General features: G+C 44.0%; 1 long non-coding RNA gene across 2 annotated transcripts in view; it reads left to right on the top strand.

Annotated features, from left to right (window-relative positions):
* LOC128342139 (uncharacterized) overlaps positions 1 to 18,820 on the top strand; it is a 63,983-nt gene that overhangs the window by 23,193 nt on the left and 21,970 nt on the right. Inside the window, exons 3-4 of one of the 2 annotated variants that reach the window (XR_008314792.1) lie at positions 402 to 548; positions 712 to 917. This is a non-coding gene — a long non-coding RNA (uncharacterized LOC128342139). The remainder of the gene's footprint in view (positions 1 to 401; positions 549 to 711; positions 918 to 18,820) is intronic. The other variant, XR_008314793.1, reaches the window with a different exon arrangement.

The following is an 18,820-nucleotide window of genomic DNA, read 5'->3' as shown; positions in this document are numbered from 1 at the left end:
TGAAGTGTGCGTGTGTGTATTCAGTGAAATGTATTTCCAGGCAGCATACTTATTTTGAAATATCAGACTTAAATCCTTGTATTACTTGGTTCTGCTGTTATTTACACCTTGTAACTAGTTGGGATAGGTAGCAGAGACATCGGGCCAGGAGAAGGAGAGGAAAGCAGTGAGGAGGGACCCATTTTAAAATCTCACGTCTGGGCTCACTTCAACCTTCCTACAGCCCTGGGCTGGGCTCCCTTAGCCCGCTTTCAAGCTGTTGTGAGAATAGCCTCAATATCTCCTTCATTGTATTTGGTTTTGAAGAAACCTACTGCATCCTATTGACTTTCTTCCAGTGGTTAGTTCCACAAGTGTCCAAGTTTTGTTTTTGTGTAGAGTCTCTATCTGTTCTTCTGCAGCTATTCTCCAACTTCCAGCTTCACGTGTTGGAAGTCTTTCAATGTCTTCCCATGTGGGGGTTCCTGTCCCTTTCTGGCCATTTAGGAGAGTCTCCTGGGTGGAACCCCTTGGTCGGATCTTTGTAAGAGGGACACCATAATAATCAGGTACATTGAGGTCCAATTTATATCTTACATTAAGGGCATCATTACAGCTGATGTGCTTTTTGGGGGGTTTCTATAGAAGAGCTTTAAGGGTGTGATCTGGATTGGGATTATAGTGTTTGGGAAGGGAGCTTTAACCATTTTCTCCATTATGATACTCATCTAGATTCTCCACATACCCCATGTGGTTGCTGGTCTGCCCCAGAAGGAAAACTCACATTGGAATAAAGAACAGCTTTTCTCCTGGAGCAAATGGTATCTAGAGAACATCCAGAGCACTAGGGGCAAAGGGTTAAAGCACCCTCCATCCAAGCCATAGTCTAATCTGGATCAGATCTCCTTCCAGGCCTGACCCTAACTCTGCACCTGATGGTAAGTGTGACAAGATGTTGCCCTCCACTTTTGTGACATGTAGAACATGTCAAGTGCCAACCCACTACCTTCAATGTTCAGAGTACATCACTTATTGATTTCCACATCCACCCACCCACCTCCTCCCCACAATTCCCCTGCAATCCTGTTCGCTCTCCATGCTGATTTCCATATCCTTTTCTCTGGTGAGAGTGGCCCCTCTTCTTCCTACAGGCACATGGAGTAGAAGGAAGTGTGGAGGGCCCACATTCCCTTCTGCTCTGATCCCCTCCCGCTATCTGGCAGGAAAGAGGGCTAAGTGGTTGTGGAAAGAGGAGGAACAGTGCGGCAGCTGTTGCCAGTGATAGAGGCAGCCAACCCACATCTGCTAATACAGTGGAGTGAGGCATGCAGCTGGAAGTGGCTAGGCCAAGCCACCACCCAAGGCTTTTTGTGCCTCATTAGTGGGTTCACCATGTCCCCTGCCTGTGACTGCTGTTGAATAAAGCATAACTATCCATATTGGAGCCAAGCACGTTATTAACCCAACATGTAGTTTGGCCTTTTGACTGTATGCACACACACTTACTTGGGAGCAGGTCTCACTGAACTCAGTAAGACTTCCTTCTGAGTGAGCATGCATAGGACTGTGCTGCACAAGGCATTCTGCATACCCTTTGGATCTCAGAAACAGACCCGCTCACCCCCTGCATGAATTGGAACAAACAAATCCCAGAACTATGACTCATGCAGAATCATTCTTGTAAAGTGAGTCATTCTTATGTCATCTCTGTCTGGGGAATGATTGATTGCTTAGTATTCCTGACTCCCTATGGAGGCTGATTAAAAGGTAGCAAGTCCTGATCATGCAGAGACACAGCAAGCAGCATCCTCTGTGGGTGTGCGTTTGGGCTCATAGAAGGTGTTTAATATTAAATTAATTCATTTCTTGTGACACTAGAGTAACCTGGCAGCAGACGGGTTGGGAATTGCCGCTTTTGAGTTCAGTTGCTACTGCTACACCTGAGAGGTGACTTGTGTGCAGGGGACAGCAAAAGTGTGGGTGTGTAAGGCAGTTGGGGCTTTGTTGGTATGCATTTGCCAACTATAAGAGATAAAAGATCAGATGCTTAGTTCCCATGGTGGAAGAAGCAGGGACTCGAGAGATGCTGCTGTGCTGTAGCAGCTGGGACTGTGCTTGCTTTGTGGCTCATAAAATATGTTGAATATACGAGCACCACCGTAGAATTTAATATTATACTTTGTGTTTGCAGCTATTTAAACCCACTTGTTTCTAGATAACTCCCCACAATATGGCATATGTATAATTAGACTTAATTAACTCAAATTAACCATATTAAATTTGCAACACTTTCATTCAAGCTGTGTTTAGGAGGGTTTGCAGTAAATAAGCCCACATTCAAAAGTTAGGGTTATTTTGATTATCTTTTGCTTCTTCACTCATGATGGTTTATTACCTTTATGCAAATTCCTCAAATAGTGATCATTGCTTAGTCCTCAGTTTATATATACACTCACTCACACACACATTGTAGATTCCTATTTGGACTGTTATGTAAGGATTGCTATTTTAGATTTCTCATTTACCCAGTTCTAGGATGCTTGTGGGTGCAAGTCTCTTCACGAGTATTACACCCATCCTGCTTCAGCTTCATTGCACTTCATTGGTCTGTTTCCAGGCTAGATACAAGGTGCTGGCATTGACCTTTAAAGCCCTAATCGGCTTGGGGGCAGGATACCTGACGAACCACATTTGCCCATATGAATCTGCCAGGGCCCTCCACTCACCATCTCAGGCCCTGCTCATGACTCCACCACTAACAAAGATCCAGTTGGCGGGGAATAGAGACTGGGCCTTTTCAGTTGTGGCCCCTCGGCTTTGGAGCACCCTCCCTGAAGAGCTTCGCCATGCTCCCTCCCTCAGTGTTTTTAAAAAACATCTTAAAACACACCTTTTTAAGTAGGCCTTTTAATGCTCCATTATTAATTTGTTATATCTGGTAGGTTCTTTAGCTTCTTTAGCTTTTCATGATTTTCAGTTTTAAATCAAACCTAATTGTGGTTTTTAATCGGACTTTAAAAAAATTTAGTTAATATTATTACTTTTATATTATCTGTGTCTATCTTATTGTTGTGAGCCACCCCAAACAGTACTGCACTGGAGGGGCGGGGTATAAATATTTTAAATAAATAATAAATAAATATAATAAATTCTATGGTCTCTAAACAGAAAACCATTAAAACACCAATACAAAATGCCCAGTTCAAAACATTTCAACACAGTAAACACGAAGGTCTTCTCATTCCCTAACATAATTCCAGCCACCAAATCATTTGAAATTAAAAAGTATACTCCCATCTCCAAAAGATGTCTGGGCAGTTCTATAGAGAAAAGTAAATACAAATGTGTGGAGTAGCTATCAACTTGTTCCCAAATACACACATCTCTTTGCAAATACAACTTTGTCCATACTTCCTGTTCACACTTCTATATCTTCACTTAAAACATCTTCGTTTTACACCTAAAATACTGAATGAAACTACCCTGCATGTAATGTTCTAAGGGCTGATTTGCATGTATGTGTGATTCTCATTCACATGGAGACCTTAATATCTCATCACCCAGTGACTTGCAGCTAAGTGTAAAATGGTTCCATTGAAAAGTACTGTGGATAGGAAGCATCTGTCCATGGCAAATTATCCCTTTATGTTGCATTTGTCAAGTGATTGACCCACACCTAACATTTCGATATTTATTGAGGGTACATTTTGTAGACCTGAGGTTCAAGCTCCATGTTTCACAGAGTGGTTAGTTTATTATAAATCCAGACCAGCCTGGAGAAGTCTGTGCCTCAGCAGAAGGCGAGCTCATGGAGAAAAAGCTGCTTTATTAACATTTCCTTGTTTAGTCCTTTCCCAGCTCAGAATTGCCTACACAAGCTGCTTTTTTCCTAATGGAGAAAAGATGTGGATCCTGCATCTTTCCCCCTAAGCAGGTGAAAAAGTAGCTTGGTGAGCGTGGTTTTGAGCTGAAAAAGGATGAGGTGGAGGGAAAGCAGGCTTTCTCCACACACTCTTCCTATTCTGCTCAGGTACAACATGGCTTTACCTTTACAACCTCCCTCAGCATGTGGCAGGTTAAAAAAAAAGTGAAGTAAAGTACTGCAGAAGAACCCCTTTGTGTAACATGTAGTTTATCAGACATTAGTCGTCTTCTGGTGGGTCAATTAGGCACAAGAAAAAACTAGCAGGAGTCTGATTTGCTGCAATCAAAAGGTGTCTTACTTAGTGGGAAGAAAGACATTTCAAAGGGGGAGAAATCCTGTCACACTGGGAAATAAATGTACCCCCACTGGTATGTTTCTCAGACTATGGGAAACACCTATATCGGGGGCAGCAGTGATAGAGGAAGATCCTGAAAGGCATCATCTCAGCCTGCAAGGGTGATGGCGATGGTAAACCCATCCTCTACCAAGGACAACCACATGGCTCTGTGGTCACCAGGAGTCGACACCGACTCGACGGCACACTTTAGCTTTACTTTATAAAATATCTGGATTGTCTCTGTCTGAAACTTCCCAACCCTTTGACCTAATAGCACATGGCCTGAGCAGGCCAAGATGGATCCTTACCTTGAAAATGGCTACATATAAATATTCTTAATTTTTTATTTTTTAAAAAATTAGATTAAAGCCCTAGTAGCCCAATGTGTTTTTATCTATGATTTTTATCTTTTTATGAATTTTAAATGTGTTATATTATTTTGTTTTAATTCTGTACACCGCCTAGAGATTTTTATACTAGGTGGTATATAAATTCAATTAAACAAACAAACAAACAAACAAACCAGGCTTACAGTTAGCAAGCAACCTGTACCACAAAATGACCATACACTCTCCCTTCACTCACTGCTAGTTCACGTCTAGAAGAGTTTATATGTTGAGCAAAATATATTCTTGTATCTTCAGCACTTAAGCTTGTTCTTGTTCATTAGTGAGTTTCATGGAAAGCCAACATGGATTGAAATGCAATGAACAGAAACAATATAGCTTATTTGTTTTTTCATCATTCTGCAAAAGTTCAGACTTCCTGTCTGTAAAAGTAACTGAGAAAACTGCCAAAGTTTGTCAGAAGGCATCATTTTCCATGCCTTTCTAATGGGAGAGTTCCCCTGCAAGTAAGTAAGTAAATTTATTACAGTCCTTAGACCAGCTTAACATTTAAAATAATACAATTATACTTTACAGAATATTCAAATTGCTAATACAAGCTCTACGAATTTTGGATGCAACATAACAGAACTTGGCCACATTTATAGAAGTAACAAATTTAAAATTTGACAGTAAAAAATCCAAGTAAAATTGATCTGTATGGCCAGGATGGTTCTTTGAGAGGAGCAATAAACTTAATATGAGCATCCCTATAAAATTGACAGTACAGAATAACATGAAGAACTGACTCTATGTCTCCTGAGCCACAAGGGCAACGACACAATGCAAATGGAACTCATTTATATTTCCCGTCTAGGAGTGCAGAGGGAAGGGCATTCAAACGAGCAAGGGTCAATGATCTTCTAAACTTAGGTAAAAACATATGATCTAAGTATTCAGCTGGTGTGTGGCTGAAGTTTTGAGAGCCTATATAGATTCCCCTTGGTATTCGAGCACACTCCTCCTGCAGATGTATGTCCAGTAGTCGTTGCCTAACAAAACATATCACCTGATCTAAACCCTTCCCTATAAGGTTTTCTTGGGACGTGCCCAGTTGATGCAATTTCATTTTTAGAGTTTTTTCCCATTTAGATGTAAAGCTGTCAATTAATACTAAAGGTGCTAAACCGACTGGGAAGAAAACCAAATGCAGCCAGAATTTGATTATACAAAACCAAATTTTGATTATACAAAACCAGATTTTCATTTTCAAGGTGGTAACCTCAACCTCTCTACGGAGAGCCACGTTAGCTGTGCCTCTGGGGTATATTTGAGGGAATATAATTTGACAGCTGCTAGGACAAAAAGAGCACCTCTCAAGAAGTAAAAAGATTTAATCACATTTGCTATCTGTTGGGCACTGTGAGAAACAAAGCTAAGATGAGCTTTCTGGGATCCGCTGGAATGAAATACAACCCCTAAATACTTGAAAACCTTGACCTGCTCAGTGTTATGTCCATTTATGGACCACTTATGGGTTTGGGGGCATTTTGCAAAATCCATCACCTTAGTATTGGTGTAGTTTAACTCCAAAGCCTCCTTCACAGTATAGACACTCAGGGAAGTGAAGGCACGGCTTAACCCTCTCTTGGTTTGAGATAATAGGACAATATCGCCAGCATAAAGCTGTAACAAAACATGCCTATTCGCAAGTTAGGGGGATGAAGAGCAAGGTCATTCAGATGAGAAACTATTTAATTTATATAAAAATTAAATAAAACAGGGGCAAGAATACAACCTTGTCATACTCCTCTATAAGTAGGTATCTCAGCCGAGAGATGCCCTTTCCCGCTACACCGCACTCAGAGGCAGGTGTTCTGATGAAGATTGTAGATTAATAAAAGTAAACGTGGATCTGTTGATGATTCCTTTAACTTCGTCCAAAGTCTATCTCTGGAAATAGAATCAAAAGCTGCTTTAAAATCTATAAATGCAGCATACAGGGAGGACTTAGGCGAGGAGGAGTATTTCTCAGCTAAGTATTGTAAAATAAATACTTGCTGTGTTGTAGAATATCCTTCTTGAAATCCTGCTTGTTCGGTGGATAAGATATCCTGCGTATCCAGCCATTCCTGTAATTTCCCCAGGAGATGTCTCGCATAGAGTTTACTAATAATGCTAAGAAGACAAATCGGGTGATAGTTATTAGGAGAGTTCCCCTGCATTTTCAAGGGAAGTAAGGATTCCCCACCCCCCGGGGGGTTTATTTTATTCCCCCCCCCCGGTAGTGTGGGTGAGGTCTGGAACCGATCTGCAAAACAGCACATTCCTATTTTTCGTGGTATGGTCTGGAGTTTCATGTCAGCGAGTGAGTGAGGCACAAGCAGCTTTATGTTATAGATACCATGTTAGTGAATTTCTAGGTTTATTTACACACTAAAAATATCAAAATACAATAAATAGAAACAGCAAAATAAAGCAGTAAGAACAACAGAAACAATACAAAATTTACGAGTTTTTATTGCTGTTCTGATATTTTAAAAAATCATAAACTAGCACTGGGATCTGAAAGTCTTTGCCTGGCATTGAGCAAGCCTCCTTGAGGCGGGCATTACACAGGCAGGGTGCCACATAGGAAAAGGTCCAGTCACCACCTGCCTAATCTCAAAGGCAGAGGGACTCAGAGGACGGCAGGCCTCCCGTGATTATCTTGGTGCTGAGACAGTCCTTCAGATACCCAGTTCCTGAGCTGTTTACAGTTTTAAAGGGATGCACTAGCATTTGGACTGTGGTCCAAAATGGACTGGCAGCCCACACAGTTGTTTAAGGACTAGCAAGATGCGATCCATGAGGCTGGTCCCAGTTAGCAGCCTAGTGGCTGTATTTTGAACTAACTGCAGTTTCTGAGCAGCGTCCAGAGATAGCCCTATGCACAGCGCATTGCGGTAGTCTAATCTATAGGGTAGATTATATAGATAACTATGGTAAGAGTGTAACTGTCCAGGAGAGGTCATAGCCGGCACAGCAGATGTAGCCAGTGAAAGGAACTGTGTGCCCCCAAAGCCACTTGGGCATCCAATGACAATGCTGGATCTTGCTATAAAAATATTGGCATTCTCTTTCTTCCCACTCTCTTGCCCATCAAAAGTAGGCTTTTCAATGTTGACTGTTCTAATGCATGGGGAAAGCAAAACAGGGGTTTCCTCCTCCATGTACGACAGAGAAGGAAAACTTGTAAATGGGTCCTCTGTACACTAGAGTTTCTCACCATCCCATCTGGACCCAAGGGAAGATGGCATACTTTCTACAGCTCTGTGCAGGGAGCAGCTTGTTGACAAGGAAAGATGATTAAAAATATGTGTGTACCACTTTTTTTCCAATGGTTAAAAAAAAAAGGTTTCAAAGTGATTTATGTAGCAAAGAGTATTAAAAAGCCTCGTTCCTTATCCCAAAAGCAATTTTTTAAAAAAGCTCTTCTCCTTTGCCAGTCCCTGGTGGCCTACCAGCTTGCTCCATGGGAGCATTTAAAGCAGGCTGAACTGGCCCTGCTTCTCCAGTGGCAAAAAAAGATGCTGTAGAAGTACCTTGTAGGTGGTGGAGGATAGGGGTGTGTGAACCAGCTTGAAATCGAGCCAGTTCGAACCCAAACCAATTGGGTTCGAAGGCTCAACCTTCGAAGATCCAATTCAGTCCAAAGTAGAGCCAAACCCCTTGGGCAGGTTTGGGTCTGGTTCAAAGGCGGGGGGGGGGCTTCCCTAAGTGTACCGGGAGTCAATGGAAGTACTCACAGTTGGCGCCAGCACCAGTGGTGGCTGCGGCAGCTCCCCCTATCCCTGCCAGCTTCCCCCTGAGTCTCCCAACCTGGCTTTTGCCTGGCCTGGCCCTGTTTCGGCCCATCTCGGGCCTCTGTGTGTGCGTGGAGGCCATTTTTTTTAACACCGTGCACGTGCATGGGCCACTTGTGTGACCATGCAAATTGAGTAGTACTTCTATTGACTCTCCCAGTACACTTAGAAGCCCACCACTGCCTTGAACCAGGCCTGAACTGGCTTGAATTTGAGCCAGGCCGAGCCCCGGGCTGGAGGGGGACAAAACCAAACCTGTCTGGTTTTCAACCAAACCAGAAAAACCGGTTTTGTGCACATCCCTAGTGGAGGAAGAACTTGCATGGTTGGCTCTTACTAATCAGAATTCTCTTCTGAATCTGGGATCAAGGCATTGATTGATTGCTTAGTCACATGGATCAGTCAAATGTTTTCAGCTCTCCTTGTATTCCTTTAGTTATTGAGGTGGTGTTGAAAAGTACACCAAGTACAATCCCACTAAGGGAAGTTCCATAAAACTGAGGGATAGAGTTAATGACTGAAAGACAAATTCAGCTGGGTAGCAGCAAGTAAAGTGATTCCAGTGTACCCCTTTTAAACATTGGTGATACATAGACAGGAATGGCTGCTGCTGATTTTGGGGTGTTTTTCTTTTGCTATACAGATATTTGAATACAAAACATTTGCACTCCACATCAGTTGTGAATGAGTTAAGTGTGCTTACATCTTCATTTTTCTCAGTAGGGTGGCAATTTTAAGATTTCAGTGGAGTGGGTGGCAAGGTCCAACAGGGCAATCCTGAATACATAGTGGCTGGCCTCCTGGCTAACAAAGTGCGTGCATAAGGGAGGCTTATAGTAGGGGTGCAGAAGGAAAGCTTGAGGAGCAACTTCTCACTGAAACTGGAAGAGGTGAAAGACACTTATGGGGGGAGAAAATATATTTGGGGGTGCTAGACAAGTGCTTTTACATGGAAAGAAAAACACTGCTTGATGTGGAGAAGGAAAACTTTAGCAGGGGAGGTGAAAAGGTAACACTTTGGAGGGAGTTCAGTAAATTGAGAGGGCAACTTCTCAAATGTTGAACGGGGACTGCAAGGACACAACAGGAGCCCTCGTGGAACTCCTTCAGTCCACTTGCAAATGCACTGTTAGGCAAAAGCCGTGGAGCACTGCGCATACTCTGGAAGTATTCTGTAAGCTCAGAAACATGTTGCTTACCCTTGGCAACATGTTCCAAATCTTACAGAGAGCTTTTGGAGCAAAAGCAGAGCTCCAAACCCAAAGGGCTTTTGCACAAGCCTGTGGCCGTGCAGGGGGACTAGGAGAGTTGTGCCAGGGCTCCTGGTGCAACCCGTCCATCCCTCCTTAGGCACACACTTCACTAGGCTGTCCAGTCCACCAAAGATTCTGTATCTTTCCTAACATGTTTACGTTATATGTTCGTTTTTCTCATTAAAAATTGTGTGACAATGTATTTTCTTTGTCCTAAAAACATACTGAGGTCATCCACACAATCAAAAACTGAGTTCTACCCAGGTTTAGGAGCTGTGTGCATTCCCAATTTTCAGTTGTGTGGAAGCAAGGTAGTAGGAAAACTTGGGTAGCTTTTCCTCCTACCTTGCTTCCACACAATCACTTCTAGCCAGGTTTTCCTCTTACCTTGCTTCCATACAACCAGAAATTGGTTTTGTTTTTTTTTAAAGCAAAAAAGCTCCCAAACCTGGGAGGAACACAGTTTTTGATTGTGTGAGTGACCTCTCTTTTTTTAAAAAAGGTTTCAAAAGTTCAGTGCATTTTAAGAGCATTTGTGATCTTAAAAATAATTCATGACATCTGTAGTAATATTAACACCACAACAGTCCCCCTCTTATTTAATTAAATGAAGGGATTTGTGCCTTTTTGACATGTACATCCAATATATAAAATCATTTGGAGGCGTACTTGTACAACTATAGTTAATTGCTTAGTACATAGAGCTAAAACTTACAGATGATCCTGAGGAAAAATCAAACATGGGATCCAAAATTATAGGAGGAGCTGATGACCCCTTGGCCCTTCTAAATGATACCCCTATTCTTGTCATCTGTATTATGGAACTCTTCACAGGGAGAGCATCGGGTTGGCTCCCTTCAGGCTTTGACAAAGTCAACTTAAACTTCTTGTTCTGCAAGGCATTTGGGCATGACTAAGTGATCTGTTTTTAGCTCTGTTTCTGCTCCTGTCACTATGCTGTATTACAATTGTATATATCTTTGTTTCTACAGTGCATGCTGTTAGTGCTGTTATTGCTTTTATTGGGTGTGGCTATTAGAACCTTTAAGATCTCAAGGTTCAATCTGAAGTGTTAGGGTTTAGTCTGCCTCCTCAATGCCTCCAGGGGAAGGACTAAAATCTTAGGCTCAGAATCTAAGGGCTTTGCTCTTTGTTCTGCTCCCACGTTTTTCAGGCTTTACTACCCACAATCATCAAGCACAGCCAGGTGCTGCTCTCCACCCATTCCATCAGGCTCCACCTCCTGACCAGACACCACCCCTTCACTCCCAAACTCTGCTGTATGAATCTCAGGGGATCTCCCAACCATAGCTGATATTTGAGGGGTGGGTGTGCATGGGTGTGGTTTCAGTTAAATATTGGGTTCTAATGTTTTGTGAGTTTTATTGTAAACTGCTGTTAAGAGCCCTTTGAAATGAAAGAAGGTAAATATGTTTGGGGGGGAAATCTTGCTAGCCAAAAAATAAATTAGATCAACCAGCTTCTGTCATATTTCCAAACATACATTTCAATAATTGGGCTTGTATATGGATTCAAAATTAGCCTATAATATTAGCCCAAATATTAGCCTATTATATTTCAAGTGTTATAATAAGAATAGATGTTGCTGACATCACTTTATATCAGAGTTGCACAACTTTGGCTCTCCTGAAGATGTTGGACTACAACTCCCAACAGTGCCATCCCTTGGGGGGTGTGGGGCTCAGGGCGAAGGGGCTCGCCCCGTGTGTCTGACATCAGCAGCGTCTGATGTCAGAAGCAGGGGCAGGGGCGTAGCAAGGTTGGAGTGGGCCCAGAGACAAGGTTTTAAAATGGGACCTCCCCCCTCACTAAAGCTCAGCTCAGGTCTTAACACTCACATCAATTTCGGAGGATGAATACAACTGAAGGAAGCCCGGGTGAGTGCACGGCTGGGGGAGTCAGTCATGTGACTTGCCTCTGGGGCCCCCCCAAGGCAGTGGGCCCCCAGACAACTGTCTCCCCTTGCCCTATTATAGTTACGCCCCTGAGCAGGGGGCGTGACCTTGTTCTGAAACAGGGCCACAAGCCCTGTTTCAGAGCAAATGCCAGCCAGCACTGTGTATGCAGCGTGGCCGGGAGCTGCTCTCCCTGCCTGGAGAGCAGCTCCCGGCCATACTGCAAGCGCAGCGCTGCCGGTATTTGCTCTGAAACGGAGTGCACGGCCCCGTTTCAGAGTGAAGCCACACACCCTGCGTCGGGCTTGCTTCCCCCCCTCCCCCAGGCAAGCACACATGGTGGCGGTGGGCAGCTACAGTGCCCACTGCGTGCGCTGCTGCCAGGAGCCGAGTGCACAGGTAGTCTGCGAGGCTGCCCACCGCTCGCTGGCACAGTGGGGTCCCTCCAAACGCAGAGCCCAGGGATACCAACCTGGTCGCCCCACCCTAAGGTCGGGCCGGACTCCCAACATCCCTCAGTTTGGGCCACTGTCACTGGGGATGAAGGGAGTTTTAGTCCTAAAGAAGCCAGAGGGCCAAACTTGTGCAGCCCTGCCTTATATGGACATGATGACTTCAGACAGCATCTTTCTGAAACCAAAGCAGCTTGCTAGGCATCTAGATTTGGAATCTCTTGAATTGTTGCAAATTTACTTCAGGTGAGCAGATGTCACACATCTTATTACCCGTGAAACAAAAGCCTGTGTAGCTTACAAAGCTGATTTATGTAATTTGTGTGGTACTGTGGGATATACAGGCCTAAGAAATGGCTATTAATTATTTTTGAGGTGACTGAACAGAAATCAAACAAGTTTCTTTTCTGCACAATCCGAAATCTCTGACTGTCTGTCTTTTCATCAAGGAGAAATCCTGGGAGGCTCCGACAGCCTAAGAAATCTAGCCTGAAATCAGCTAAACCCTGACACGTCTAACTGTTCCTAAGTGGAATTTGCATTTGTTTTAAAAGTGATATCAGCAAAATATACAGCTCTTTTCTCAGTTTATGCATGGCAGCTTTTATTAGTCCTCTGGGAGAGTGATCTGCTCTCTTCACGTCTCTGGTGTTTATCATAGCCAGGAGCAATCCAGGATATTGCAATGAAGTTTTCAAAGCAACTTTTATCCTGGAGCTGTGTGTGTGTGTAATAAGAAATGGAAAACAGAAACTTAAACTTTGGGATGAGTGAATTTCTTTCATTCTGTTCCTTTACTGTGTGAGTTGCCTTTGCCTTGTGGTCTACATCTCTTGAATTCTGGTTTAACAAGGGATTTTTTTTTAACAGGGATGACCTCAAGGGGTAATGGGTACTGCTCACCCCCCCAAATATTACCTGCTCCTCAGGGGTGGATTAAGCCTTTTGCTGCCAGTAGGTGGCCAAGGATTTGCCGCCCCTTTCTGGGCAGCCACCGGCCCCCAGTGGGGGGGGGCAGGGGAAATTCCCCCCTTTTTCTTTCTGAAAACCTCTGCTGTGCGGTGGGATGGGGGCAGTGAAACCTGCAGCGGTGGCTGCAGCAAGTGTGTGTTTGTGGGGGCGAGGGGAAAGTCCCCCCATTACCTTTAAGATGCCACTGCCTGCACAGCACCAGTGGGATGGGGATGCAGCAGAGAGGCTGGTAGTGGGGTGAGGGGGAACTTTCCCCTTTTAGCAATGCCCGCTGCTGTGTGGAGGGATGAGACGGCGAGAGAGAGCTCCTTCCAGCTCTCCTCCTCTCTCCAAAATGACTGCATGCCCCAGCTGCAGTCCATTATGGGCCTTTCTGGCCAAAATTTGCCACTTCTCAAATTTGGCTGCCATAGGCAAGTGCCTACTGTGCCTCTCCTTAAATCCTCCACTGCTGCTCCCCCTTTCGCTCCCCCATCCATCAGACTGAAACTTTACAGCAAAGTGTCAGACAACACAATCATTGAATATTAATATGGTCCTATAGCTTGAATTAATTATTTTTAAAGGCCAACATTATTTAAAGAAGCCTCATTTGCTCACTCCTCTACCCCACAACAAGTAGCATAAGTCAATGCAACCAGAAACATAGGCGCTTAGGAAGCTGCCATATACCGAATCAGACCATTGGTCCATCTAGCTCAGTATTGCCTACACAGACTGGCAGTGGCTTCTTCAAGGTTACAGCCAGGAGTCTCTCTCAGCCCTATATTAGAGATGCCAGGGAGGCAACTTGAATCCTTCTGTATGCAAGGTAGGTAGGAGACTCCTCCAGTCTCCCAGAACCCAAGCCAATGCCTTAACTTTCTTCCTGGTCATTAACTGAGTTGGGGAAGACCATGAGGCCATTCACACAATCAGGGGGGTGGGTGGGTGGAGTGGAAGGCTGAGTCCAACTCACCTATTCCCCCCCCCCCAATAGTTTGTGGCTTGAAGCAACTTGGATCCTTCTGCGTGCAAGGTAGGTAGGAGATGCCTCCAATCTCCCAGAACCCAAGCCAATGCCTTAACTTCCTTCCTTAACTTCCTAACTGAGTTGGGGAAGACCATGAGGCCATTCACACAATCAGGGGGTGGGTGGGTGGAGTGGAAGGCTGAGTCCAACTCACCTATCTCCCCCCCCCCAATAGTTTGTAGCTGGAAGCAGCGCGGATCTCCGGAGTCTGATACGACATGTTCCGGCCTCTGGGTATCCCACAATGCACTGCACATTGAGTGCGGTGCATTGGGGGATTCCCTCATCAAGCAGGTGCTCTAGGCACCCATCTCTGTGTCTCCTTGGGCTGTGTGCAGCCCGGGGAGACACATGATCCTGGCAGCCAGGTTAAGGGTGCACTTGCATCTTTAACCTCGGCTAAGACCTGGGCTAAAGGGTGGGGTTAGGCTGGGTGGGAGTGCCAGGATCCACATGTCTCCAAATGGTCCACATGAGCAGCCTAGCCTGGGCTAGGCTGCTTGTGAGAACAGCATTCATGTGTGCAGGTTAATCTCCCCTGCAGATTTCAGCTGGTTTGGTACTGATTTCTCTCCTCACCAGTTTCCCTGCTAGATGGTCTTGAACAGGAAGAGAAAATTACTATACCTCTATAGGTATTTAATGTATAGCAAAATACTTGCTCAATTAATAATGTTCTTTGACACTCATTTGCTTCCCCAAACTAATTTGCTCTAGAGTCAGCCTTGATTTCTAAATTTAACTTTAGAACTGAGGCATAGACAATTTCACTCAGCTTTCAGTTTATTTGCATATGCCCCACTGGTTGTTTTGCAATGTGTTATCAAAGCACACAAATTCACATGTTGCATCAGTAAAGCATGGCACAAAAATAATCTTGATGTATGATCCCGTCACAGTTGCTTTTTTGCAGTGTTTTATCAATGTTGCAAACAGGAAAGGGGGGTGACAAAAAACTGAAGGAACTCAAAGCTATGGCAAACTGTTCATGCAGAGTGCTTTGTACAAATGTCAAATCTTTGTAGAAAGATCAGAACTGAATGTAAAATCAGACAAACTTGCAAAATAATGGATTCTGTTTATTACTTTTTGCAATAATGATATACTCCCTTACTCTTTGTTATGATTGTATAATATATTCTTTGTTATAGTTGTATTGTATTTTTCTATTTTTTTAAAAAGCAGTAATTAAGAGAAAATGTTCTGCATGCTTTTAGAAGTCTAGGACTTGGTTTTCATTTCCATAAGCAATACCCAACTCAGTATGTCTTTGGGGGCCTCTGAATAGAGTTTTGCACATGTGGCTCAGCTTTATTCCTAACTATCCCAGGAGTTTCCCCCACAATTTTCTCTGTCTGTCCCTAAACCTTTTCTCCACTACACCTCACTGAGAACTGAGAAGCTCCCAGTTCTCTGATTCATGCTGGTTCCCTACACCCTTCTCCCCTTCTCCTCCATTAGCCTGCCCATAAAGTTCAGCATGCACCCAGTTCCCACATCTTCCACTGTTCCTTTTCAAGTGTTACCACATATTGAGGCTGTTCTCGTGCACAGGCAAAACCAGACTGGGGAAGCCCAGCCCAGTTTTGCCTGCATGTGAGAACCACTAGGAGCTGTGCAGCTACTGGTGGCAGCAAACCCACAAGGGAGCTCTGGTTGTTAGCCTGGATTAAGAGTGCAAACACATCATTAGCTTGGGCTAACTGATCATGTGTCGGTGCCATGTGGCACCCACACACCAGCAGCTTTCCGGCTGGCATCAACACACTCCTCATGATGCACTGCACACTTGTGTGGTGCATTATGGGAGTTCTGGGGGGCTCCTGGCCCCCAAACCTCCCTGCAGAAAGCAGAAGCCAGCAATCATCTGGGCCAGCGATCCACAAGGGGAGGATTGTCTGCAGGGGAGGCAAGCTTTTCAAGGCTTCCTCCTCCTGCCCCTTCAAGCCCTTCTCACAGATTGTGAGGAAGGGCTCATTATCTGATCAAGTTTGCTCCTCCCTCCCTTAATAGTTTATTATTATTGCTTGTGCTGTTACTTTTAAATTCTGTAATTTATGCTAGATGTTCTACTAGAATGTAAGCTATTTTTCTGTTCTTATGTACATCCAAAAGAACTTTAATAAAGTGTATTGGGGGGGAAACACACACAAAAACAACTGTCAGGAATATAGAACAGAATGATGGAGGATTCCTCATGCATCAGTTCTACTTCACAAACAAAACCTGGTGATTCAGGACTTTGGAATCCAGAGAAATATTTTGATAAGGAGAATTCTTGAAGCACCTCAAATCAATACAAAGAATTCATACTTGCTGTTAAAATAACAGAACTCGTAGAACAGAGCCTGACCACAGTCATACCCAGGGGTGATATCAGCTCTGAAGGGACCCCTGTGCAAGAATTGAACATGGGCCCCATTGGATAAATTCTCCATAGGGGTTAATGGGAACCTCAAAAAGATTAATAATTCCTAAATTGCTGGACAGAAAGCTCTGAAGTTTCATATGGTGGCCCTACATGATGATAGTATTAAGTGTAGGGGTATTTACAAAACTGGAAAACCCAGTTCTGTGCACACTAGAGCTGGCCCCGGTCCGGCTTGAGTCCGAACTGGTTTGGGCCCGGCTTGTGGGAGGGGGGAGGGGGAACCATTTAAAATAAAAACACAAAAGTGGCGGACTTAAGGGGCTTCACTGTGGGGCTTCAGGGGATGGTGGTCTGCTGAGGTTTCCCCTCCCCCTGCCGGCCTCCCCCATTCTCCAACTCCAGTGGTTTTATTTTATTTTATTTTATTTTATTTTTTATTTTTGTACCACCCTTCCAAAAAATGGCTCAGGGCAGTTCACACAAATAAATAACAAATAAATAGGATGGAACCCTGTCCCCAAAGAGCTCACAATCTAAAAAGAAACATAAGATAGACACCAGCAACAGTCACTGGAGGTACTGTGCTGGGGTGGATAGGGCCAGTTATTCTCCCCTTGCTAAATAAAGAGAATCACCACATTAAAAGGTGCCTCTTTCCCAAGTTAACAGGGATTTGGGACCATTTTTGGCCCGTCCCGGGCCTCTGTGCCCTGAGGGTGGCCATTTTGGAGGCTGCCGTGCATGTGCACTCGCCATTTGCATGGCTGTGTGCCAGCACACAGAGGCCAGGAACGGGTAAAAAATTGCCCCAAATGGGCCGTTGGAACTGGGGGGTGGCCGGTGGGGTGTAGGGACAGGGGCGTATCTATAGGGGGGGTAGGGGGGGCACGTGCCCCGGGCGCCACTTGAAGGGGGCGCGCAATTTCTTAAAATCAAATAATTTTTAAAAAATGGCCGCCAAAAACAAAATGGCCACTGGGCATGCTCAAATGGCCTCTGTGAGGCCCTAGGGCATGCCACGCCTCGCAGAGGCCATTTGAGCATGCATGGTGGCCATTTTGTTTTCAGCGGCCATTTAAATTTTTTTTTTAAAAAAAATGACCACCGCACATGCTAAAATGGTGCCTGTGAGGCCCTAGAGGCCAGTGGGAGGAGGGGAAAACTTTGCAGACCCCCCACAGCCTTTAAGATGCCCCCCGAAGGGGCTACAGGTATTTTTTTAAAAAACAATTAATATAATATGTCACTGTACACATATTCAGATTGGCACTATGTACAGAGAATAAGGGCTTGTGAATACTGAGCTGAAGTTTATGAGCTAAGATTGTATCCATTTGCTCTTACTTTGCTTCTTGTGATAAGTGAGTTAAATGTGATGTCTTAATAATATGGCTATTAATGGTCAGTTTGTCTTTGAATCAATGTGAAATCCTTAGTATTAAGGCCCACTGGGAGTTTCTTGCTCTTTCTCTCATTTTTACTGTCTTTCTGAAATACTAGAATATATTCCAAGCAGTGACACAGTTTACTCTGCATATCGTTTAATTATTTTCAGAGTATCTGGGAAAAGTCAAATTCTCCATTTATTTTTAAAAATTATGTAATCGTGATGCTACAATGCATAGCAGAGAATTAGACAGGCACTTCTTTTAGTTTTTCCAAGTACAACTCCGCATAATATTTGGGGATTTCATGAGCCCCAGCATACTGAAATTTGTTGTTTTCCAGCATTTTAACCTGAGCTATCCAAACAAATTAATGATAGCCCCACAATTTGGATAGTTTTAAAAAATAAATCTGAAGTGGTAGATAGGAGCTTGACCACATGTATGATATTGGTAATTTTTGAAATTTTAAAAAAATTTAAAATAAAAGTTTTCTGAAACATGTGTGTCAGTCAGATGTATGTTGGGGGCATGGGGGGGGGGCAATTTCAGTGCTTGCCCTGGGCGCCGTTTTCCCTAGTTACGCCACTGGGTAGGGAACCTCCACAAATCCCCCATGGCCCCACAATGGTGGAACTTCTGCCATTTTTTAAATTAAAACAAACAAACCCCGGACCGGCAGGTTCAGCTTGACCTCAAGCCGAACCAGGCCAGCTCAGGTGCCACCTCAAGCCAGCTCACACATCTCTAATTAAGTGTGCTGGCTTTCAAGGAGATCAGTGCACTCATTGATTTTTAAAAGTTTTAAAAACTGTTTAAATGTGTCATAACTGCTTTGTTTTATGATGGAAAGTTTCAAAAATTGTTGAAATTAAAGATCTCACACACTGACCATCATTCAAGCCTCAATTTGTATGCACTTAGGCTCCTGTGCAAACAACATCTTGAATTCAGGGAAGCCAGAGCAGGATCATTGGGTGAGATCCTGATCCCACACTTCATACATTCATTTATATATAGGAAGACCATGTATGACATGTGCCCTGC

The sequence above is a fragment of the Hemicordylus capensis genome, chromosome 2 (genome assembly GCF_027244095.1).
Source record: "Hemicordylus capensis ecotype Gifberg chromosome 2, rHemCap1.1.pri, whole genome shotgun sequence".
Taxonomy (NCBI): domain Eukaryota; kingdom Metazoa; phylum Chordata; class Lepidosauria; order Squamata; family Cordylidae; genus Hemicordylus; species Hemicordylus capensis.
Note: the sequence above shows the minus strand (reverse complement) of the source record. Positions and strands in the feature narration are given on the sequence as shown.